This window comes from Crocodylus siamensis, chromosome 3 (assembly GCF_052110815.1).
Source record: "Crocodylus siamensis isolate JL-2025a chromosome 3, ASM5211081v1, whole genome shotgun sequence".
NCBI classification, from domain to species: Eukaryota; Metazoa; Chordata; order Crocodylia; family Crocodylidae; genus Crocodylus; species Crocodylus siamensis.
In genome coordinates this window covers 200,932,491-200,958,081 of record NC_143397.1, presented here as the reverse complement: position 1 = coordinate 200,958,081, position 25,591 = coordinate 200,932,491, and the positions used below count along the sequence as shown (strand labels likewise).

The window sequence follows — 25,591 nt, the reverse complement described above, 5'->3', positions numbered from 1 at the left end:
CTGAAATTAGAATGTTTGGTGTTTACTATTGTGACCTATAAAACAGGCAGAAACATTGATTAGAAGTATTTCTTATTAACTATATAAAACTGTTAACCCTACTTTAAATCAGACAGTTTATCTTCAGAAGTGTGATTATAGATTTATTAACTTGGTTTTTGATACAGTTCTTTGTGAACAATTACTGAACACTTTAATTTGTGAGGTTTACCTTTGATAAAACATTTAGTTCCTTGTAAAGAAAAGTCTATGTACAGCATTTTACTTTTAATTGAACAATTTTAACTGTTGTTGTAAAAATAACTCCTAAGATTTCTATTGATGAAGAGAGATTAAAAATATTTCCCCATTTTTTTTTTTTTTTCATTTTTAGTTTGTACATTTGTGCTCTTGGGTCACTCAGGTTTGCTGTTTCTTTAGTAGAGTGAGCTGTTTGTGACAGTTGTTTTCAAATCAACAGAGTAAAAGGAAAAAGCCATCTAGAAGAAGAAAACTTGGGTTGAATGCCTACTGGTCAGAACCTACCACCATATCCCAATGAAGTAATGTTGCCCATGTTTCTTTTTTTTCCACCCCCTGTGTCCTGTCTGGTTTTGAACTATCTGAGCAATGTGGCTTCCACTACTTTTTTTAGAAATGTAATACCCATTCTGTCTTTGCATTTACATTAAGATATTTATCCATTGTGAATACAGTTGTATGTAGACAGGACTGATCATATGCAACATCATTTCATAAGAGGGAGCAATTATGGCCTTTGAATCTGTTCTCAACACGGATTGGTCCTGCCCTTGCAGGTAAACAGTTTTCAGCACCACTACAGCTGTGCCCCTGGCTGAAGCCTCTTGGGCTAGGGACAGGCATTTAAAAAGCCTAAGCCTGAACTGATTCAGTCTTTGCATGTTAGTCTAACCTGGCTAGGCTGAATCAGTTTGTAACAGTAAAGACACCTCTGGACTGAAGAAATGCAGGAACATGCCTGCAGTGGCTCGGGCTAGAAGCTGGGGGGTGCCAGAGCAGCTCTCCCTTTCCTTCTGTAGTGCTGAGCTGAGGAGGGGCATGGCCAGGCCCTGGCAGGATGCTCTGATTAGGGAAAGGTTTCCCCCCCTTCCTGAGCAGCCTAGCAAGCAGTTGGTAATGCAGTGTTTTCAGAACAAAAGCCTCTCCCATTAGTTTAAGCTCTTCTTAAATAACTTTTTCTAAGGGAGGAACAGAGCGACATTACCAGCTGAGCTGTTGATTAGCTCCAAAAAGCCCTAAGCAGACACTGTCCTGTGTCACAAACACCTCTCAGCATTAGCTAGCCTGCTACATGCTGGCTACGGTCCAAGCTCTGGGAGAAGGGAATGGGCTGCCTACTGCAGGCTTGGGGTCCCCGCCTTGCTGCCCTCCCCTTGGGACCTCTGCAGCTCAGCTGGTGGGAACCAGCAGGGCAGGGCAGGGTTGGGTTGGGCATGGAAGCTTGTTGCTGCTGCTGGAAGCTCTGTGCCACTACGGTGAGGTACTCTCTGCCTGCTTTGTACCACGACTCGGGCTGCTTCCGGGCAGGCAGGGGTACTTCACCAGGGCAATGAGGGGCTTGCAGCGGTGGCAGTGAGATTCCTTGCCCTACTCTGCCCTGTTGGGCTGTGCAGACTCTGAGGGGAGGGCAGCAAGGTGGGGAGCTCAAGCCATAATATGCAGTTTGCCTCCGCCCTGTGCACAAATCTGGGGGGCACATGTCCCCACACCCTCCAGCACTGCATGCAGCAGCGTGGAGCTGGCCTCCCCCTAACCTCTCAAATGAGCTGCTTGTGGGTTCATCCTACTCCCTGCATGGGCTTTGCAGCCATGCATTCCAGCCCTGCGCCCCAAGCCCCTTGCACCTACCCAGCTTTGCAGCAGCCCCAGCCCTGAACTCCCTCCCTCCCATCACTATGGGAACCTCAATTTCCACTTCCCTCCCCTCCCCGGTTTACCTGTGGGAGGTGATCTCCTGGTTGTGTGGTGGCCATGTGCATGTGTACTGCTGCACTCACCCTTCTCTCACCCTGCACCCTCCTAGCCCCTTCCAGGCTGGAACTCTGTCAGCTTGCAAGCAGAAACCCAGTTTCCTGCATTTTTCTCCTTTAAAAACCCAGATTTTCTCCTTTCTGTGTAAAATGAGAAAATCCAGGTTTTACCACATTTTTCCATGGTGAACAGAAAACCTGAATCACTGGTAATGAAGATAGAATTTGTTCATATGTGGGAACTGTTGGGGTAATCATGGATTTATTTGACCCATTCATACTTTTTGACCTCTCAGCCCAACTCAGTCCTTCTCCTACCCTCAGATCCCATAACCTACTCAGCCTTCTGGGTTAGTAACTGCAGAGTCTGGGGGGATACATGCATGCTCAGAGCCTCCTGACAGCACCTTCTCATGGCCAAAAGAGTTTCCAGTCCTGGACTGTAGCTGCTTAGCAAATGAGATATTGTCTGTATGCAGTTACTGTAACAACACGCATGCATGTCTTTATAACTGTGGAGTCTGGATGAAGTGAAAGTATGTGACCAGGTGTGGAATTATGCATGGTGATATATCAGTTTAATGCCTGTGTAACTGCTTATTTTCACTGGTTATACCTCGGTATGAAACTGGAGGAATGCAATGGTGAATCAGACTTCTGAACTAGCTCCCTATTTAATTAATTAAGTTTATCTGGCAGCTGTCCCAATGGATTTTGCCACAAATAATCATACAACACAGAGATTTCTTAAGACTGGTAGTTAGCAATGCAAAACAGAGTCAACTCAATGAGGTGTGGAGTGAAAAGGAGATTAGTTGCAGGAGAAAAGATGAGTGAACCACAAAGTATGTATGTGCATGTGCACAAGCCCGTCTTTGTGATGGGTGAGTGACTCTTACAAACTCTGCAATTACACTGACACAAATTTTCACCTTTTGAAGTTCAAGATACTGAACACCTGCAACCACCCCTGTGGCCTTGTAGTCAGCCACTAAGAGAGAGATGTTTTTGGAGGAAAACCACCCAAAGCAGCAAGCAGAAGACACTTAACAGTGGATATAACCAATGAAGACTTTTAATGCAAAATACTTTGGGAAAGCAGTTTCAAGATCAAGACAGAAATACTAAGGCCATATTCAGAAATTAAACTGACTACGTGTTATATATTAGGGTGGTACTCAATCTCCAGCTTGGGGTCTGAATTTGACCCACAGGGCCATATTATCAGGCATGTGGAAATTTGGCAGTGGGGAAGTGGTGGTAGCATTAATCATTCCTAGAGCCATTGCAATTAGTACTGCCACTGCTCCCCCACTGCCAGGTTTCTGGACCCATGAAGAGCTCTACAGGCTGGATGACATGGCCCTGTGCATGTGATTGTGGACTGGCACCCTAAGTCGCACCTGAGGACTGACCCACACAATGATCCCACGTTGGATGTGGTCTGCAGACTGGCTCTACCTTTGGGATCTGGCCCCATGATACTCATCTGGCCCACAGGGCCAGAAGGTTGAGCACCAGTGTATTAGGAAAATAGGGCTAGAGAGACATTAAATTAACTTGCTCTTTGTTATGCTTAGCTAGCCTAACAGAATTAAATAAACTTGCACTGCAATATTAAAAGGGCTTAATATTTTTATCAGTGGGACTTGCAATTACAGTAATTATAGGTTTGGAATTGCATACCATTTAGTCGGACTGACAGTTCTTAGTTATATACGTATAAATCTCAAACAATCCCATATACCTCTTCCTTCCTTCCACCTGAAGCCTTGGAAAGAAATGCAAAAAATGTAATATTTTAACATTAGGTCTTGGTTCAGTCAGCAACCTTTCTGAGCCACAGGTTAGAACAACCCAGCAACAAGGGCTGGGCAGTAGCATTCCAACACCAGTGGGGTTTTACCCATGCCAGAGCCAGGCAGTTGGATGCTGCATCAGAGCCAGACTGGAATATGCCATGTGCTATATGTTGCAACCCTTGGATTTATTTACCTGCACCTTTATCAATGTCATATATACCATCACCTGCTTACAGTGCCCCTCTGCCATTCCCATTGACATTGACCAGCTGGGGTGACCCCTGCATGTAAGAATGAATACAAATCTGACATCAGCAACAGAAACACTGTGGCAGAATACTTTAACCTCCCTGGACTTTCCATCGCTGACCTCAGCATGGCTATTCTTAGACAACAAAACTTTGAAAATGGACTCGAGTAAGAAGTAGCAGAAGAAGAAATCTTTCACAGCCTGGATTGTGTTAAATGTGGTTTAAACTGAGATTATAGATTTTTTTTCCCATTTCCTTGATTAGCTTTTATATACCCTATGTCCCTCAATGGGTTAACTACGTCGTTTAATCTCTCTCTTGCCCACTTTGCCTGTCTCCTTTTCCTTCCACCCCCTTCCTACCTTTTATATTTTAATCATTGCTTTCTGTTTACCAATTCTACCTCCTGTAGTTGATTTGTAGCATCTGATAAAGCAAGCCTTCTGCTTATAAAAGCTTATACTATATATCTTTGATATAGTTAGTCTCTTAAGCGGCAAATCTACCCTCCCTTCTTCCTAAAGCATTAGTATCACTTTAAATATGCCTATGTTGTCTGTCCAAAAGTATTTTATAAATTCTATGAGTCTGTGTTAATGAAAATACTTACTTTGAAAATAAGCTTTAGACTCTTTCATGGATAAAATGTCTTCAGTTTTTTCTTAGGTTCAGTGCGATAGCTGACAGTTGATTAGTGAAGTGACGGTAAAAATTGAAAATACTTTCTAAAGCAGTGGTTCTCAACCTTTATAGACTCAAGGCACCTTTTGGAAAATGCCAACTCTTAGCTTTCACTTGTTTCTTGACTTGAAATTTTTGCAATTCCTTTGTTGCAAAGGACTCAGACTAGGGCACCACTGCCTTTTCTTAGTTCAGAATCACTGAGTTAGGTAGTTTATTACCAAATTTATTGGTAGCTCACTGAATGCCACCAGTTGTGGAGGAACAGAAGTGTTGGAATATTTCTGAATCTTAGTTTTGCTGTAGCGTCTTTTTGTTGTCATCTGATATGGTGCTGGGCTTTTTTTGTTTTAGGCTTGTATTAAGTTACTTGTCAAGGTATAGCATGTCTGTTTCTTTGCATGATGAACTTGTGGCAGGTCTCCGTTATATTGAAAGAAGCCCCTTTAGTGACTTAGAGCCAGTTTGTTTGTGAATACTGGACATACTTTCTAAAGACATTCAGGGATCTTGAATATTTGTCAGTTTGTTGTGGATTAGTCATAAGTTGTTTGTTTGTTTGTTTGTTTGTTTTTATAGCACCTTAATTGCCACACTAATATGTGGCATTTACATTTTTCTTTAATGCCAGTTCAAGAACTTATTTTCCTGTGTACTTGTAGTTCTGTGAGAATTTGAAATCTCTATTTACACTATAGTGATCTGACAGTTTAATTATTCAACTAGTCCAATATTAAAATATTCAAATAAACTTCTAAAGGCATTGATACATGACATGACTATACTTTCCTTGGTTTTGTACAAGGAAGTAAATTATACCAGGATCTTGAGTGGACAGATGTGCATCTATCGTGGTGTATATCTGCATACATTAGATAGCAGTTACAGTGCTTCACTAATAGGTGGCAGGAGAACTAGGAATAGTTTATTACCTTGAACAAATGACTACCCCCATGATAAGGTGTAGAGATATAACATGTACACTGGTATAGTTTTAACCATGTTTTTTCCTGGAATAATTCTACACTGAATTTGAGTTACAGAAGTATAATGCTGTACCTCCTACAGGCGCTGCCTTTTATAGTTGCATGAAAACGAAGCAGTTACACTTGTGTATATGTGCCATGTATTCATGCCCTGAGCTATAAACACTTTATGTAGATGAAATGGTAATTATTATTTAAGTATGTATCAGTGTAAGTTTTACTATAGCCACATATGAACATCCTTGAACATGGCATTTTTATAGCCTTATCCATCAAGACCCTGTGTACAAGCTGTGCTACCTCACCCTCCTGTGTGAGGGCATGAGAGAGCCTATGTGTCTCTTTCAGTTCTCTCCTATCTGTTGAAGAGACATGGTGAGAGTCTGACCTGTTTCAGTTGGGAAGCTGAGAAGTGCCAAACTTTGAAGCTCAGTGTGGGTTCTGGGCAGTTGAAGCAGGAAGGGCCCAGCAGAAGGTAAAGAGGGAGGGACTACTTTTCCCTTGCTCTGAACAACAGTTTCTGCCTGGGCGATGCCACTGCTCAGCTTGGGTGGGCAAGTTCAGAGCAGGCGTGGGGTGGGGCAGGCTGGGTCAGGACTGTATGTGCCAGTACTATGGGTCTGGGGCCAGTGATGGCAGCAGCCAAGAGCCACCGCTACTTGGGCTGCCTAGAAAGGCAGTTCAACTGTGTGCCTAGGGGCATCAGGTCATGGCACATGCCAGTGGTATGAAGCAGGCTCAGAGCAAGGTGGGGTCAGGGCTGTGCATGTTGGTTCCAGCTGGTCCATTCCTACTGGGGTGAGTCTGGAGCGAGAGTGGGACAGAGCTGGGGCTGCATGCTGTTGGTGGTGGGGAGACACCACAGGGCGTGCTGGCACTGACTAGCTCAGGGGTGAGTGTGTCGGTGGGGGGGAGCTTCCATGCACGCCCCACCATACAACACAAACCCCACAACCACACCCTCCTCACATACCCCACAAACATTGCCTCCCCCACCCCTTCCCAAATGCACCCCCCCCACACACCTGCATACCTCTGGGGGGAGCCCCGCTCACTGCTACATGCACACACCCTGCCACACACATACATCCACACATAGCCCCATGCCCTCCCCCGCATACCACATCTACACCCCCCCCCATACCCCTCCCACAATATACAAGAGTAAGCCTTCATTTTGAGCTACTATGCAGTCACCTCTTTATACATGACACAAACGCACATAAAAATATATTTTTAAATAAAATTAAAATATGTTATTGTGGATGTTTGATTTTTCAGTATATAATTTGGTTGTTTTTTTTTTCCAGTAACAAGATGGAGAACCCCTTTCCCAAAAGAAGTATTTCTTGGGCAAGGGGAGGGACTTCTGGTGGCAAAGTTCAGGGGTTAGGGGGTAGGATTTCTGGTCCCAAGATAATGACCAAGGGGCAGGGCATCTGTCAAGGGGTAGGGCTACCTTTGTTGCCCTTCACACCTCACCAAAACTCTTTAAATGGCCTTCCAGCTGAAATAATTACCTGTCCCTGCTCTAAACCCACAGGTTTAAGCCATAACTTCCTGTGACCCAAACCTAAAGTCAAGTCCTCAAAACCCTCCTTAACATTAAAGACTGGTAGTGAAGACAATTTGGGAGACAACTGTACCAATATCAATATATGTAATTGATGCTTCAGATCTTAATAGTGATACCAGCATTGACTGATAAGTCCTTGGTACTAAGGCATGCCTCTGGAGATCTGCTTCTGCCTTCCTCCTGGTATGAAAAACAGCATGGACAGTAGCACAGTTACCATTATTGTATGGCAGTTCCTGGAAAAATACTTTTCTCTTGTGTCAGGCCTCTCTTTTTCAACTGTATTCAGCATGGGGCTTTTTCCAGGTAGAAATAAAACATAAAGAGTTTCCAAAGGTACTTAGTACTAAGCTGTGATCTAGGGCTGGCCGGCAGTGGTTGGGTCACTCTCTCTCTGGTCAGTAAATTGATTTCTGGGGTGTGTTACTTCTTACGGAAACTTTTCATAAGTGTGAGAACAAAATCTTATCTGGTCTTGATGAAGAGAAGATAGTTAAGATGATTATAGTTTCGTAGTTTCTAGGGTCGGAAGGGACCTGAGCACATCATTAAGTCCGACCCCCTGCCATGGCAGGAAAGAGTACGGGGGTCAAACAACCCCAGCAAGGTGTTCATCCACCCTCCTTTTAAAGACCCCCAAGGTAGGAGCCAGCACCACTTCGCTTGACAGTTGGTTCCAGTTCCTAGCTGCCCTGACAGTGAAATAACGCCTCCTGATATCTAGTCTGAATCTACCCTTTGCCAGCTTGTGACCATTATTTCTTGTCACTCCTCGTAATGCTCAGGGGAACAGGGACTCCCCCAGTGTCTGCTGGTCCCCTCTGACTAGTTTGTAACAGGCCACTAGATCCACCCTCAGCCTTCTCCTGTGGAGGCTGAACAGGTTCAGGTCCTGTAGCCTCTCCTTGTAGGGCCTGCCCTGCTGCCCCCTGATCATGTGGGTGGCCCTCCTTTGGACCGGACCCACTCGATGCTGTCAATATCTCTCCTGAAGTGCGGCGCCCAGAACTGGACACAGTATTCCAGCTGTGGCTTGACCAGTGCTGCATAGAGGGGGAGGATCACCTCCTTGGAACTGCTTGAGATGCATCTGATGCCAAGTTAGGTTGGCCTTCCTGACCATGTCCCCACACTATTGGCCCATGTTCGTTTCGGCATCAATAATGACTCCAAGACCCTTTTCTGCCTCTGCACTGATGAGAAGGGAGTTCCCTAGCCTGTAGGTATACTGTTGATTCTTCCCCCCAGGTACAGCACCTTGCACTTGTCAGTGTCGAAACCCATCCTGTTCTCATCCACCCACCCCTGTAACCTGTCTAGGTCCGATTGCAGCCTATTCCTCCCTTCTAGTGTGCTCACTTCCCTCCGCATCTTAGTGTCGTCTGTGAATTTAAACAGGGTGCTTTTTACCCTCTTGTCCAAGTTGCTGATGAAGATATTGAACAGTGCGGGCCTGAGGACTGAGCCCTGGAGAACCCCACTGCCCAAATCCCTCCAGGTCAAAAATGACCCATCCACCACCACTCTATCAGCTTCTTACCACTATTTCTTGTCGCTCCTGGTAGTGCTCGGGGGCAAATCCCTCCAGCCAGTTAGCAACCCATTTGACTGTGTAGGTGTTGACCCCACAGTCCCCCAGTTTCTTAATGAGAATGGGGTGAGAGACAGTGTTGAAGGCCTTCAGAAAGTCCAGGAAGACTATATCCACTGCTACCCTTGTGTCTAAGGATTTTGTGACCTGGTCATAGAAGGCCACCAGGTTGGTCTGACAGGACCTTCCTCTAATGAGTTATGATGGACATCACCAGTCAAAGGAGTGAGCAGGGCATCAACCCTGAGCACCAGCTTAGAGGGGGGTGCCAGTATGGTCCCCTCTACACAGGAGACTGTTATGGAAGGCACAGTCTGTGCCAGGGGGAAGAGAGAGCGAACAGTATACCAGGAGCCTATATCACTGCCGGCCTTGTTAGCTGCAGCAGCCTGAGCCTGTGCTGTTACAGTAACTGCAGCAGCAGAAGCAGCTGCTGCCTGAGGAGAGTTACCTCTTCTTCTCTCCATTCCCTTTATTCACCCTCCTCTCCCTTTCCCTTCTTCCTCCCGGCTATCTAGTAGTCAGCAGAATTCCTGTTGCTGTCCCCCCATCTCTGCATCAGTTGCTGAAAGAGCTCGCTATGCCTCTGCCTGGAGGTGATCAGGGAGAACTCATGCACTCCAATAAAGAAGGGAAAATAGTAGCCAAAACAGTTAATTAATTGGACACAGCCACTCAAACCATATCCCTGCTAATCGCAATACGCCAGATGCCGGAAACCAGGAGGCCTGGAATATTTAGAGAAGTTAAAGTAACTTTCAAGGATATCACCATTTTGAGAGCATACGCTAATTCAGTGAGAGAAATGAGGAGGCTCTCTAGTCCCTTAGGGAGTTTAGTGAAATACCATGTATTGCATACCATGTACTTCAGTGCCATACCATGAGTCCTTTCAGTATCAACTACGTCAATGGCACAGAACACTATTATATTCTCACAGCTATCAACATGCGTGTGGCAGGCTGGCTGGTGGGCTCACCAGCAGCCCAGTTTGTTGACTTGAGACAGATAGCTCAGACCAATTGGTGGGGCATTTCCCTTCCCCACCAATTAGGAGGAGGCAGGAGGGAGGTGAAGATTTCATAGACTTCACAGACATTAGAACTGGAAGGGACCTTGGAAGATCATCGTGTCCAGCCCCCTGCCCCAGGGCCAGGAAGTCAGCAGGGGTCATAGGATCCCAGCAAGATAAACATCCAAATTTCTCTTGAAGGTGTTCAAAGTCAGTGCTTGAACCACTTCCAGCAGCAGTCTATTCCAGACCTTGGGTGCTCGGACAGTAAGGAAGTTATTCCTTATGTCCAGCCTGAAACGGTCTTGGAGGAATTTATGACTGTTCGACCATGTCATCCCATGGGGTGCTCTGGTGAACAAATGTTCCCCTAGATCTTATAAACTTAAAGGTAGCCATCAGATCACTCCTGAGCCTGTGCTTTTCCAGGCTGAAGAGTCCCATAGCTCTCAGCCTCTCATCATAAGGTCTGTTTTTCTGACCTCTGATCATGCGCATGGCTCTCCTCTGCACTCTCTCAAGCTTCTCCACATCCTTTTTGAATTGTGGAACCCAAAACTGGGCACAGTACTCCAGCTGCAGCCTCGCTAAGGCCAAGTACAGTGGCAAAATGATGTCCTGGTATTTGCTTGAGAAGCATCTATGGGTACAAGCCAGCATTTTGCTCACTTTACTAGCAGCAGAATCATATTGAAGGCTCATGTTCATCTTGTGGTCAACCATGACCCCCAAGTCCCTTTTGTCTGTAGTGCTAGCCAGTGTAGTGCTGCCAAGCCTATACGTATGCTGCAGGTTTTTCTTCCCAAGGTGGAGAACCTTGCATTTGTCAGTGTTAAACACCATCAGGTTCTCCTTCACCCATTTCCTGAGCCTGTAGAGGTCAGCCTGGATCACCCTCCTGTCCTCAGGTGTGGATGCTTTACCCCAGAGTTTGGTGTCATTCTAGTCCGCTTCTGACTCCAGTGACCACATCATTAATGAAGATGTTGAATAGTATAGGCCCAAGGACAGAGCCTTGAGGGGACCCCACTGGTCAGAGCGCACCATGACAATTAACTTCCATCAACCACCACCCGCTGGGTCTGACCACACAGCCAGTTCTCCAGCCAGTGGATCGTGGTGAACCCAAGGCCGCAGTTGGCCAGTTTTGCTAAGAGGTGATCATGGGATACCAGATCGAAAGCTTTTTTTAAAGTCAAGGTATATGACATCAATCTCCTCTCCTTTGTCCAGGTGATAGATCACCTGGTTGTAAAAGGAAATTAGATTGGTTAAGCAAGTCCTACCCGCCACAAACCTATGCTGGCTATCCCTCAGGATGTTGCCATCAACCAGTCTGTTAAGAATGGTCTCTTTGATAATCTTTTCTAGGACCTTCCCTGGGATAGATGTCAGGCTGATAGTTTGCTGGATCCACTGTCCTCCCTTTCTTGAAAATAGGCACCACATTGGCCTTCTTTCAATCTTTGGGCATTTCACCAGAGTGCCAGGAGTTCTCGAAGATCTGTGCCAGGGGCTGAGCTATAATGCTTGCCAGCTCCCTGATGTGTAAACTGTCAGGGCCGGCTGACTTGAAGGTATCCAGCCTCTCAAGGTGTTCACAAGGTCAGCATTGATGCAGGGTAAGGAATCTCTCTCACCTGGGCCCTCCTGTCCTGTAATGGGCAGGGGCTTCCCTTGGGATTGGTGAAAAACCAACGCAAAGTACCCATTTAGTAAATTGGCTTTTTCCTGGGCATCAGTTGTCAGTTGTCCCATCTGGTTTAGCAGGGGTCTAGTGTTGCCTTTGCTTTTTCTCTGGCTCCCCACATATCTAAAAAAGGACTTTTTATTGTTCTTGATACTTGTAGCTAATGGGAGTTCCGTCACAGCCTTGGCTTTCCTGGTTTGTTCCCTGCAGGTCCGGACCAGTGCAGAATATTCCTCCTTGGAGGTGGATCCAGTCTTCCATCGTTTGTAGACCATTCTTTTTAGATGCAGGAGGTCTACTCCCTGCAGAGCCAGGGGGGCTGCTGTGCTCTTCTGCTGCTTTTCCTCTGAGACAGAATAGACTTAGCTTGTAGATCCAGGATCACTCCCTTGAGGAGTAACCACTCTTACTGAACTCTCCTCCCTTTTGGGTCGTGGTCCCTTAGGGCCTCACTGACAAGCCTCCTGAGCTTGTCAAAGTCAGCTTTCCTGAAGTCGAGGAATTTTCTATTGCTGACTGACTTGCCAGCTTTATGGCAGATGGGGAAGGTGATGAGCTCGTGGTCACTGTCACCCCACTTCCCTTGGATCATTAGGTCGCTGATTAGGTCATCCCCACTTGCCAGTACCAGGTCAAGCAGTGCTTTACCTCTTGTTGGCCCGTAGACTTCTTGTGTCAGAGCTCATCCACACATGTGAGGAAGCTTTGCAACCATTCGGATTTGGCCGAGCACTCTTCCCACGAGATGTCTGGGTAGTTGAAGTCTCCAATGACAACCATGCACCAGGAGCAGGTGGCCTGAGCCAATCCCCTGGTGAATCCTGGCCAAGCTCTTGATTCTGGGTGGGAGGTCTGTAGTAGACTCCCACCATTGTGTCCACTGTGCCATGTTTCCCACGGATTTTAACCCAGAGGGTCTCCAGTCATCCACCCTGGGTGCCAATGTCAGCTTGCAGGGACGCGTAGCTCTTCTTGACATAGAGTGCTACACCCCTGCCCCTTCTATCCACTCAATCTCTTCTGTACAGGGTATAGCCATCTATACCTGTGGCCCAGTCATGGATGGAGTCCCACCAGGTCTCTGTTATCCCTATGACATTGTAATTATTTGTGTTAAGCAGGAGGACAAGTTCCTCCTGTTTATTCCCCAAGCTCCTGGCATTTGTGTACAGGTAGGCAAGTATCCCCTTGGGGGCCCTTGCCTTGCCTACAGGTCATTCCAGGGCTGGGACAGGAGTGGGCTCCCTTAAGTGCCTTGGCCTGCTGGCTTTGCAAGGGTTGCTAAGTGGGCCAGCAGTGGTGTTAGTCCCCCCATCCCCCAGCGGGCTTAGTTTCTTAGTCGAGCTTAGTAGTTCTTAGTCAAGAAGAGGACCTGATATGGAACTATCCCCTCAGGCTTTTCCACTGGACTGTTTTCAGTCTGTGGGGTGGAGCCTCTGGAAAGGATAAAAGCCTAGCACATGGGCAGCTTCAATGAGGGATGACAAGGGCTGCAGAAGAGCTGGTGGAGCTGACCAGTGGGGCAGAGCAGTTGCCCCAGAAGTGTCCTGAAGACACCTAAGTGGAACAGGAAGTGGCAAGGAGCTGCGTCCTAGCCCCACTGGAGAGGGAGTTGTGGCGTTGCTGCACAGAATGGTGCATGGGGGGATCCGGAGGGAGCTGAAGGGGCCCCAGAGGCAGCTGGGTCCCCATCCCGGTAAGAGATAGGAGTCCTGTTGGTAAACAGAGTGGTGTATGGGGCCAGGAAAGAGCTGTAGGGACCCCATAGCTGCACGAGGCAGTGCGGGTCCCCTTCCTTGAGGGAGGCAAGAGCCCCACAGTGTACAGTGCAGTGCACAGGGCCTGGAAGGAGCTGGAGGGACCCCACAGCTGCATGAGGCAGCGTGGGTCCCTATCCCTGCAAGAGACGGGAGCCCCTTGGTACACAGCGGTTCATGGGGCTTGGATGGAGCTAAAGGGACCCTCTCTGTAAACTTGTGTAAATTAATCTTGTATTACAAGATGATTGTGAACTGCCTTGTTTAGCCTGCTAGTGGTTCAGTTGCTTAAGGGCCTGCTAGAGCATCCCTTATTCAATATTTGCTTTCATTATGTTTGTTATCCTTATGTATTTAATCTTATTAGTGTAATCTCACTTACGTACGTACATAATTTTAGGCTCAGGACCAATTTGTGGCTATTGGTGTACAGGCTGTGTATATCCCAAACCCCATGCATATAACTGAAAGGAAGTATCTATGACTTGCCGAAAGACCAAGCCATTACCAGGACAAGGTACTGTCTTTTGGACTCTCCACTCTACTGAGTGCCTTACTCTGGCAGGAAAACATCTAAAGAAAAGAAGGCATCAGTGTTTTTCCATGGCTAAGTATATGACTGATCAGAGGCACGTCTCAATGGGAAATCCTCATTTTTATCCTTGGTCTGTTTGCCCATCAGGGTTGTCAGGTGCATTATGGAAATCATCTGTGATGGACTGAGAAGCAAAGTTGGAAAGATTCGCTAGATTCCATGACAACAAAGGCATACTTGCCACAGGACAGATTTCTCTTGCCGCTGTTATTACTAAATGTGGAGATCATGTTCTCTGGTGTAACAGTATGTATTTGTCTCATGTTAAACTGTATATCTGTGTATACATGTTGTTTGGTTTGTTGGACTTTGCCGAAAGCCAGTCCAGTTCTGGTTCAGGTTAGTCTACTGCCCTGTGAAGCAAGATAGGTTTAATCTCACTTTGTCTCTCTAAGGCATTAACCTGGTGGCTACCTCCCACTGATAATGTCCAGAAAGAGGTGCTGTTCATAAAGTTGTCACTATCCAGGCTGATATTTGCAGACTTGTCCATTGGCGGGGGGGCAGGCATCTAGACAACCTTGAAATATAAGGGACTTGGTCCCAAAGCATGTTAGATTTTACAGAATGTCCTAGAGCATACATGGTGGTATATAGCATACTGTACTACAGATAGTGGAAGACAATATGCGGCAATGGCATATAGCTGGAGGTATGCACTTGCAACTATACATCAAGGAGTACTTCCAATAGTATTTTTTTGAAGATGTGTTGGCCAGTCAGCTAAGTTCTGAGGAAGTTGGCAGTTACTATGATGCTTGGCCAGTCAGGCTGGTAATGGGCCAGGAAAATGGGTGTGGGAGGCGCCTTACAGTCCATTTCAGCAGTAGATCTTCTCAGTTCCTCAAACATCATTTGTTGTCCTATTTTCTCAGCCTTACCCCAGCCTAAATTATACAGCCTCCTTTCTGCTGCTCAATGGATGCCCACTCTGCTTTTCTAATTTTTCTGTTCCACCTGGTTAACTAGAACAGTGAAAGGAACTTGCACAGAAATCAAGTTAATTCCCCTGGGCACATCTATACATGCTATTAATGCAATATAGGGTTACTGCCCAGTAAGATATGCGATGAAATTAGTCTACTGTGCAGTAAAGCATCTTGTGTAGACGCATCCCTGATATGCAAAAATGTGGAGCACGTGACTGGTCTCTGTAAGGTTTGAAGTCTGAAAAAAAATGCCTGGTATCTAGCTGCAGCAAAATAATAAATTTTGCAGTAGAAAACAAAAAGTTAGATTCTGTGGTATCTTGGAAAAATGCCAGATTCTGTGACCACAGAAATGCTGTGTCCCTGGGGCCCTCAGTGAAATGGTTGGGGCATTTCACATCTCTAAGTCTTTGTTTCTGGCTCTTTGCAGCCTTAGGCATCCGATTACATTCACTTCACAATTTCAAGGTTATCTTTACAACCATAAGGGTTAGAAACTTAATTTTGTTTAGAGTGAAAGCTGAGATTCTGGATTACAATTTTCTAGCAAAGAGTGAATTCTGCAACAGATTCTACAGGACAGGAATTATGGAGTATGTGGCTGTAGCTTATGGGAACCAAGCAAATGTTTTTTTTGGTTTCAAACAAAACTCCCATGTACAATACACACATTTCCTAATATGTGTACATTTAGGATACAGTGTGCTACAGAAAATAGTTAAAAATAAATGTCCTGTAACATCACTGAAATTAGTGCTGTCACAAAAGAAAATTTCTTCAGCTGTGAGACTTGTTTATGCATACTATCTCTGCTTGTGGCAGCAGATTTGATAAAGCCACCTTTACTTCTGCTTTCCTTTGCCATTCTGAACAGAAAGAGCTTACCTCCTGTATGTAGAAGGCTCTTCAGGATAATAAGCACTGTGAACCTGTAAATCTTAGGTCATAATTGAGCCTGTAAAAATATGTGCTTCATTCGTTTACAGCCCCTATCTGTAATAATGATCAGAAATTTGGAACATAAATGGAACATACTCGTACCAAGCCTCACTCAATGAGTGTTTAAAGTGATACTATGTAACATTTTTGTCCCACAAAAACTAAGCAATGTAATTGAAATTTCAAACATGGAGTATTTGAAAGAATAACCTGTAATCTTTAGGCTAAAAACTATACATTTTTTTTTCTTTTTTTGTTTCTTAATTTCAATACACTCATGAAAACTGAAAACTGCTAGTGGACAATTTACAAATTATTCATTTAGCTGTGGTAAGAATGATTCTATATTGAATTAATTGTTTAAAATGTATTTCTCACAATCAATGTCCCCAATCCTATGAAGACTTAAACATTTTTATGTACTGTGAGTAGACTCCATGAAGTTGATGGTGCTCTTTAGGGTGCATAATATTGTACATGTACTGTAAGGGAGCATAACTATCATAGTTGTGATATCCTTTTGTTTTTTGTGAATTTTTGTACTTTCTTGCCTGTGATGTGGAGGAGGGGAGGAATTAGTCACATAAACTGCACTAGAAATTGCTCAGTTTTCCACCCAGAATTATGCTGATGAAACATGTAGCTATGCAAAATGAAGTGCCGATACAGACAAAGGCCTGCATTTGGTTGAGATCATACAACTGATTTAATCTTTGACTTATTTTGGTGTAAGACTGTGTCTCTTAGAAGGTGAATCTTTGCTTTATTAAGTTGTGGTTTTTATTTTAGACAGCACTTGCATATGTAGAAGTGGACTATTGACTAAACTCTCCAGCAGTTGTGAGACAGTATTGTATGTGTGAAGTATTTTACCTTCTTCAAAATCTTGATAAAGTTGTAGCTGAGCTCTTAACAGTAAAAAACAAACTGCCAATGAAGTTTATTTTCTTTTTTACTGAGTTTTCTGGGCCATTGTTCCGCTTGAGGAGCCATGTTTGTTAGTTTTGGCTCGCAGACTTCTCTTCCTTAAGGATAAACTATCCTTAGGCACTTGTACAACTATGCATTAAAAGACTGCATAGCAGTTTATTCACAGCCTCAGCTCAAGCAGAATTCAACTGTGTGACTTCCTGGCTTAAGCAGGGGTGCATCCGTAATGTAAATACCTAGTTGATTTTGTGGAAAACTAGGACATTTTTTGTTTGTTCTTGTAAAAGATTCCTGCTGGAAGCTTTACTTTAAAGTTGGCATTTAGCCTTCTCTGCTGTGACTTGGATACTGATCTGATTTTGTGCTTTCATGAACATTTTTTATATTTTAAAAATTTTAATTCAACATTAGCTTTGCTTACAAGCTTCATAGCAGAATAAAATCGCATTACAAACATTGTAGTATTAGATTTTATCACCATTTATTTCTTCTAGTCTGCCCAGGGATTTCTACATGTTCAGTAGAACTAATTTGCAGTCAGACACTGAGGTCTTCTAGAAGGCCAGCAGGCTCCACAAATTAATTTATCCAAATAACCAATTCCTCGTAGGCCAACCATAGAAGGACACCAAAATGGCCTAAGCAGGCAAAGCCCTCTTTTGAAGTCTGGAATGTTTTGACTGACTTGAAACAGGCGGCTGGAATGAAAGGATAATTTTCAGTGACCCATGGGATTTTTTGCCATTTTCAAATATTAGGTAAAACAAAGAGAAATTGCTTGCTCTAATTTAGAAAGACTTAGCAATCCGGAAGGTAACTAGACCAAGAATAAAGTGCTAAAATATATATCAGTAGCACATTCACTAGGATTTTTTTAAATATAAAATCTAAGCTATGACATTTTTTAAATGTTTGAGTTCCACAGGAAGATTTTGTAACTTTGACAGCAATATCCATAGAGCATAAACAAGCTACCAGCCTTGCCATTTTTCAGCAGAAATTGTGATCCCACTGCTGTTTTAATGACAGTTTTGATAAAGCTTCAAAAATTGATATGACATGCCAACTTCTTGGAGGGCTTTATCCTGGTCCCATTAAAGGAAATGCAAGATTTCTATTAATTTCCATGAGAGTAAGGCCAAGCCCAAAGTGGACATGATCATGCAAAAGGGAAAAGTTTTACTGCAAAGCATAAAATATTATTCTCTAAAAGTATTTTGAGAGAATGTGAACAAAAATGGATTTTAAAAAATGCCAATTGGATGCTTCTATTCACATATTTAAAAGTATCATTCCATCAGCCTACCTGCAGGGCTCCAGCTGAAGTCTGCATGTGTGGATGATAGAATCTAGCCTTAATTTAGGAAAAATAGTACAAACTTTTACAACTAGGTGCCTCCAGTTTAGATGCTTGCATACATATTTTTAAGCACCGTTAATCACCCCCAGTGACACAGCATTTTGGTACCAGGGGAAAAGAGGCTCAATTTATGTGATGAATTAATTACAGACACTCTTATATGAAGGTTTTTGCCAGAAGTATTGTACGGATTCAAGTGCAGGCCCCAACCCCATTCCCCTCTCTAGCCTGGCTTCAGCAAAATTATGTTTCTTTAAAAGATTATAGCAACAAGGGAGGAAATCTGTCTCTGACCTACCCCTTTCCTTCTGACATCCTTGGCTGCTCTCTTAGGATCTATACAGAATATAATACTTCTCATTTAAGTCCTGGATAACTCCCCCTTCTGTGCAGTCCTATGTACAATGAAGGCTTGGGTGTCTTCAGAGTACTGCCTAAGGGGGAAGGGTTGGATGGGGTTGTGTCTTCTTATTTACATGACTTCTCTTCCTCATTCCATTCTGCAGCTGTAGTGTGGGCACTCTTACACAGCAGAGCAGTCGCACTCAGTTTTACTCTTCTTAGTGTGTAATTAGTTTGCATAAACCAATGAAGTTTAAGATCCTTCTCATTCTGAGTTTCTTACAGCCTTATACCCACTAATGAACTTATTTGTCTATTAATACAGTAAGAATGATAATAGAAGCACATTTAAATGCATAAGCTTGGAGTGTAAAGATTAAGTTTTCAACCTTAACTTTGTATTTCCTGATTGTTGAGTGCTGGATTTCTCAAGCAGTGTTCAAATTAATTTTGCATGGAATGTATTTATATTAATTGGGTTATGTTCTAGTTTTTACACGAGAAACATAATTTTGTTACCATGTAATAAAGTTAATGCCAACATTCTTTCATTATTTTTATAGCTACCGGTTAAAATATTATTGAATTATCTTCGTTGTGGGTGAAATTTAGCCAGGACCCTATTTACAGTAACACATGAAAATTTCTGGCTGCAGAAAGCAAATTTCTATCTGTTTCTTAATGCTTTTCTTAACCTATGTATTCTACATCCAGGATGCCCAACTGGGAGCCCTAGGGCCACATGCTGTCTGCAAGGGGTTAACTTGTGGCCCCTGGGCTCCCACCTGGCCTCTGCTCTTCTCATCACTCTGGCTGCAGCAACAGCTGGTGTCTCCAGGTTCCCTGTCCCTCTTTTGGCTGCCACTGGGTATGGCTGGAAAGCTAAGGGTAAAGCTAAGGTACCTGCATGGTGTGTGGCCTAGGAGCCTATGGCTTGTGCCGATGTGGCCCACAGGGCATGTGCCCCCCCCAGCTGCTTTGAAGTTAGATAGCCCTCCTCTATACTGTCTTAAAAGATGAAAATGTATTCTTATCTTGGGCTGGGTATAGCACAGCAATATATGGTGTACATTAAATGCATTGTTAAAGATGAGTCAAGTGCATAAAATGGAGAGGTTTCACAGGAGTGCCAACAAAATGTAGGAACATGGGAGTTACCATTGGGGTTCAGGCTCTTGGTACTTGGAAAACCTGGGATCCTGTCAGCAGCATTCACAGGATGGTGAATCCCTCTCCAACAGCCCAGTAATGATTCTAGATCAGTGGTTCTCAACCGTTTTAGACTTGAAGCACCCCTTCCTTCATGCCTTCTCTGAAGTTAGTCACAATCCATCTAGTTGGAGGAGTGGGGGAGAGTGGAACGGGTGCTTACTTCTTTGCATGGGGGCCAAAAAAGGACAAGTGAATGCCTACTTCCTTGCACAAGAGGTGCTGCAGTTGTGTGTTGCTTCACTGCTGTGTTGCGCTCACCCCCCCAGCACCTCTTACATTCATATTGTTTGGCTCTGCAACAAACTCGGGTCTGGCTGGGAGTTCCTGAAGCCCAGTTCCAACCCCTTGTCTCTTTTCTCCACCTTTGCTGCTAGGAAAATTCCACAGCTCCATCCACGTAAGCAATCTGGGGAGAACCGCTAGTTTTTCTGCGTTTGGTCAAGCTCTCTGGTACAATGCTTGGATTGCCAAGGCAATCATTCTACATAAATGATGTCTTTGTCTTTTCTGTAGTTGCCTTGGGATGTAGGGTATGATATATAACATGCTTCCTGTCAGCAAGTAGCTGATTCAAGAAATGCCAAAGGTTAGATTTATACATAAAGCTCATAAAAATCAGTGAAAAAGTTCAAGCTGCTATTGATCTCCCAAATAGTCATAAACACAAAGAGAACCTAGGCTCGACAGCACAAGAAAAGAAGCAAAGGAGACTGTAGCTGCATACATAGTTCATCTCTTTCTCCTGTCCATACCTGAGGGGGGAAGCACAGTCCCTGCCACCAGGTCTGCTCTTCTAGGCATTTGCACACTGTGACCAGAGCCACCTGCCCCTACACTCTCTCCTGCCGGCTGCAGGAATATGCACGGGGGGTGGGGCAGAGAGGGGACATGCTGAAAAGTGCAATCTTGTATACTCCCTCTGCCCATGGCAGAGTATGCCACTAGGAGTGTGGGAGTGACCAGTGTGGGGGCTGTCAGGACATGGGAACAGCAGTAGGAGTGGGAGTTCCTGGAGGAGCAGAGGCAGGCATTGCTTGTGCTTAGGATGCCGGGGAAGGGAGCAGCTTGCTGACCAGGGGAGCAACTGTTTACTACCTTGTATGGGGCCTGAGCACTGTGCCATCCGTAAAAGGATATCACAGCACCTCAGGGCACCCTACTTGAGAATCAATTCTAGACAATTGCAAAATGCTATACATGGGACAAAATTTGGTCTTAATCTCTCTGGTGATCAGCTCTTATCCCAAAGCACAGGATTTGATTGCCCTTACAGCTTACATGGTTATAATTATAATTGCTGATTGATAATGGTTATAAATCAATGCATGCAAATTGTTTAAAGATAAACAAAATGCATTGTTTTTCAGTCTGCCTGCAAGGACTACTAGATCAGGAATTTCTGGGGACACTCTTGAGATGTTTTCATTCAGCTAAGATATTTAAATGCAAAATGAGCTGTACATTTTTGTAAAAGTAGGCAACAATGTCAAAGCAGAAAGATCTTTAAGAATACAAAGAAGTTGCAGATTTCAGACATCTGCCCCTTACTGAAGTGCTGTTTTGGGAGTGTGAGCTTCTGGTGATTTTTATTTATTTTCCTTTATATTCCCTGCCGCAACTGTAGGGGAGGGAGGAGAAAAGATCCATGTTTTATTTTTCTAGTTCAGTACTTCTCTTTTAGTAAGGCATTGCAACTGCTAATTTGTACATGAAGCAGGTTTGTATAGTGCACACGCTGCACAAATCCAAATCCTATACTCAGTCATTGGAATGGATATCTGCTGCCAATACGTCTTTGAGATGGTAAGCACAAGCCAAACATACAGCCAGCTCCTTGCAGTATTAAACACTAATTCTTTCTTTCTTACTTTCTTGTTTACATTGCGGCTCTAAACTTTTCTTTTCCTTCTGATTGTTGCATTCTCCTATTAATAAACTGTAACTAAGAACATCTTGTTTCTCCTAGGTATGAGTTTGATCCTTCCTTCTCTTTCTAGATTTCCTCCTCCAACTCTGAGAGAGAACTGTTGCTGTTAAGCACAATCTCCAGTTTATTTGAGAGCGTTCTGTAACTTGACTAAGAGCAGCTGAAGGGAGTGGAGGTGTCTGGCTGCCCAGAAGCAAGTTTCAGAACTGAGTCTGCCTTACTACAGCTAAGTAAAAACTGCTTTGGATAGGAGCAGGAAAGGAGTAAGTATAGAGTAGATGGAGGGGGACTGTTATAGGCAAGTCCCCTCTTACCACCTTTGAATTCTAGGTGCTTAGTTAAATCTTTGATTTATTTTGTGGTTGGTGGTATTGCTGAATAGATGGAATGCATTCCCAACTGTGAAAACAGGTAGAGAAAAACAAAACAAACAAATAACTCCCCCTCCCAGAAATCCAAGGAATATTAAGTGCATATTGTTTTCCAGGAAATCCAGGGTGTATTGAAGAGGCTTTGTACTTCATTTTTAAACATCTTTGAAGAATAAGGTCAATGGGGGCTTCAAAGCTACTTCTGAAAACTTTTGTTCATAGTAAATGAGTAGAACAATTAGTGATTTAATTCTCCTGTTCTGTTAACAGGAGTACTAGTACTTGGGAGCAAGATTTGCTATTGTAAATAATGGTCTGTTTCTAGTTGTTTAATTGTATGTGCAAGAACATAAAATTGTGTTTTACCCAGGCTTTGAACTAAAAATATCCAAATGCTGATCTAGGTGGTCAGTAGTCTCACAGATTATTTCAAATTACTTTAGATGTGCAGTCACAGTCTGTGCTATATCTAAGGCAGGGCAGGGTATATCATTTTCTGGCCCCCAGCCAGATCGCCCCTTACTAAGGCACTCTGAGTGCTGATACTTCTTGCTGACAAAGACATGAATGCTGATAAAGCACTCTTGGGATCCTGCAATTCTGCAGAGAAAACTAGGCCACACAGGCAATACTACTTTTCTTTGTCTTATGGCTAAAACAAAAAGGAAATTCAAAACATTCCTGAACCATATTTCAAAGTCCAAGAGAAATACTTCTTGAAAAATCATCTTTTTTTTTTTTCTGGGCAGGGTGAACTCTCTCAGGCTGTATGCTGATGTTGATGTCTACTGTAAGAAATTTCTTCTGATAGAAAAATAACCAGGGAGCTGGACTGTACAGAAGTTCCTCTTGCCCCATACCTGGAGAGCTTCATGGGCAAGCTCTCCACCAGGGGGCACTAGAGGGCTATTCCAGGGCCAGCTCTCACCCCACTTTGGGGAGCCCATTAATTGAGAGCCTGCTCTCTCTCTTGCCAGAGAAGGGGGCAGGCTGTCAAGTATTGACAGCTGCTGAAGAGCAGCACCTGCCACAGATAGCGCTGGGAGTTTTTCAGGCCTGGAAGAACGTCCCCCACTCCCACTGATCAGCTGAGTGGCAGGAGGGGGGGCATTTTCCCTGGGGGCTGACCCAGAGGAGCACCGGGAGAGGGGAAGGAATTATAGGGCAGTTGCAGCAAGGCTCTGGCGGCCTTGTGACAGGGGCACGGCAGCGTGCCTTACACCACAATGCCCTGGGCTGACCCAGAGAAGTGTGGGGCAAGGTGGCACATTTCACTGCAGTGGCACAGCAGCTTGCCTTGTCCTGTACTGCTGTGGGTTAGCTGAGTGGTGGGGTAGGAAGGGAAAGCTGGAAGACCCAGGAGCTGGGCTGGGGAAAGCCTCTGTGCACCTGCCTCCCTGTCTCTCTGGCTTCCTTTTGTCCCTTTCCTGCCACTCAGCTGAGTGGCAGGGGCAGCAATTTAAAAGCTAGAGGGGCCAGGAACCAGGTATGCAGAGGCTTTCTATAGCCCAGTTCCTGGTTCTGTCAGCTTCTCCTTACCACTGTGCCACCAAAGTGCTTCCAGCCGTGCTCCCAGCCACTGGCATTTAAATTACTTTGCTGCTTAGCTGGGTGTTGGAGCAGCAAGAAAGCACTAGATTGGGGAGAGCCTCTGCACACCTAGCTCCTGGCCCCTCTGGCTTTTAAATTGCTGCCCCCACAATTGGAAAGCCTTTCCTGGAGCCCTGCTCCCTGCTGCCAGCATTTAAGTCACTGCCCCGCTGCTCAGCTGAAAGGGGAAGTCAGTGAGAGCCTCTTCTTGAAACTAAGGACTTTCTTCCCTTACCTCCTGGTCTACAGGATGGAGGGGAACAGCTGCTCTGCGCACCTTGTCAAGACTGGACTGACCCTAGTCTTGGGGAGTCTTTCCCCAGCTCCGCTTCACCTAGTTCCCAGAAGTTAAGTTGGGGGAAAATCTATAGATGTTCAGTATCCCAGGAGTGATTTTAACCCTAGTTGTTGCGGCATTACTTTTTTCCAAGGGTGGCCATTTTTGGTCTGGAAGAAAAAACCTGAATGTTTGTTCCCTCCTTGTTTCTACCAGGAGAACAGCGATTTTCCTGGTAGAAGCTGAATGTCTACCTGACCCCAGTCAGAGCAGGAGGAGTCACTCCACGGCACTCTGACAAGATGGATCAAAGGTAGTGTGTCTGTCAGCTTAAATAATGACTTTAGAATTGTAATTGCTCTAGAAGTCAAAGACAGTGATTCAGATTGAAATTGATTTGGGTGGAAAGCCCTCCTAATGGATAACTTTTCAAGCAAGACTTTTTAATGTTTTTCAGAAGAGTATCACTTGAGCCACGAGTATTCTCTTGGATCTTAGCAATATTTTTTGCCCATCTGCTAAGAAATTACAGAAGTACTTGCCACCATGTGGCAACATTTAGAATGTGGAGTTTTGTAGTTTTTACATCAAAGAGGTTGCACCCTCAGAATTAGGTAGTTCCTAATTATTATTTCATTGTCAGAAAGCAGTAGTTCAAACCAGTAAATTGTACTGAATGTTATAAACAAGGCTATGATAAATCTGTTTATAGAAGCAGATGAATCAGCTTCACAGTTCTTTATTCTCAATTCTGTGTGATCCTTGTTTCTAGCTGGGGATTGAGGACAATAAACTTTGTTGTTTTTATTACGTGTTTTCATATTTGATTCTGGTGGCTGTGGCTTATTCTGAAGTTTTTAGAATGTAAGAAACTGTTCTGGAAAATCCTCCTAGATAAATAAATAGCCAGTTATATTTTGCACACTTCTCCCTAGGTGGACACATTGCTGCATCTGAAAGTAGTTGAATTTTTCAGTTGTTTCCTCAACAAAAATACACAAGTCTTTTGATTATTTCAAAGCTTGTGGGAAAAGGTAGATATTGTAATTGGGGGTTTCTGCACCATAGATTTTGCAACAAAAATTCCCCAAAGTATAACCATGTTGTTTTACAATGATAAAGCTGGAAGACATTACACTTCTGTTCACAATTATGCTTACATTGATGTAAAAAGCTGGCAATAGCACAAGTGGGAATTTATGCTATTCTTAGAGTAGGGACTATCATGGTGTTTGTCATGCCATATTTTGAAATTATGCAGTGTTTTGTAGATGTGATGAATTAAGTAACGAATAATAAAAGAAACCTGGTTGCTAGGTTAGTTCTATCCCTTTTGAACTCAAGAACAACCTGACTTCTGAATCTTCTGGGAGGCATGAACCTGGGTTTCTAGCCTTGCTCTGGATTGGGCAGAGATACTATTTTAACCCAAGTCTTTCACTTCCTAAGTGAGTATCTACTCTTGTGATAACATTGTGGGGAGAGATACTGGCACCACTACCCTTTCTGCTTTGTGGCTCTGAACTTTTGTTTTTATTAAAATTCTACAAAACATTTATTTTCTTAATTGTCCAAGAATTCTTTAAAAAATTGATTTAGGCTTGACTGCCTTTTTTTTTTTTTTAAATGCAATGGATCAGCCATAAAATCAAAAAGAAGAAATAATTTCCATTGCTGTACTTTTATTATTATTACCTTGCAGCCCATGCACTCCCTGGATAAAGAAAGCACAGTGTTTGTCTATTATTGTGTAATATTATCTTACAGTAAATTGTCAAAAGT

The 25,591-nt window shown here is 44.0% G+C and overlaps 1 protein-coding gene across 5 annotated transcripts in view; it reads left to right on the top strand.

The window, feature by feature from the left end:
• Positions 1-25,591, top strand: part of EYA1 (EYA transcriptional coactivator and phosphatase 1) — a 268,703-nt gene that overhangs the window by 15,130 nt on the left and 227,982 nt on the right. The window contains exons 1-2 of one of the 5 annotated variants that reach the window (XM_090040164.1): positions 21,608-21,834; positions 24,026-24,122. The exons of the other annotated variants lie outside the window; for them this stretch is intronic. The gene's annotated coding sequence lies outside the window, so the exon portion shown is untranslated. Of the gene's footprint in view, positions 1-21,607; positions 21,835-24,025; positions 24,123-25,591 lie in introns of those variants that run through there. 5 annotated transcript variants of the gene reach the window in all.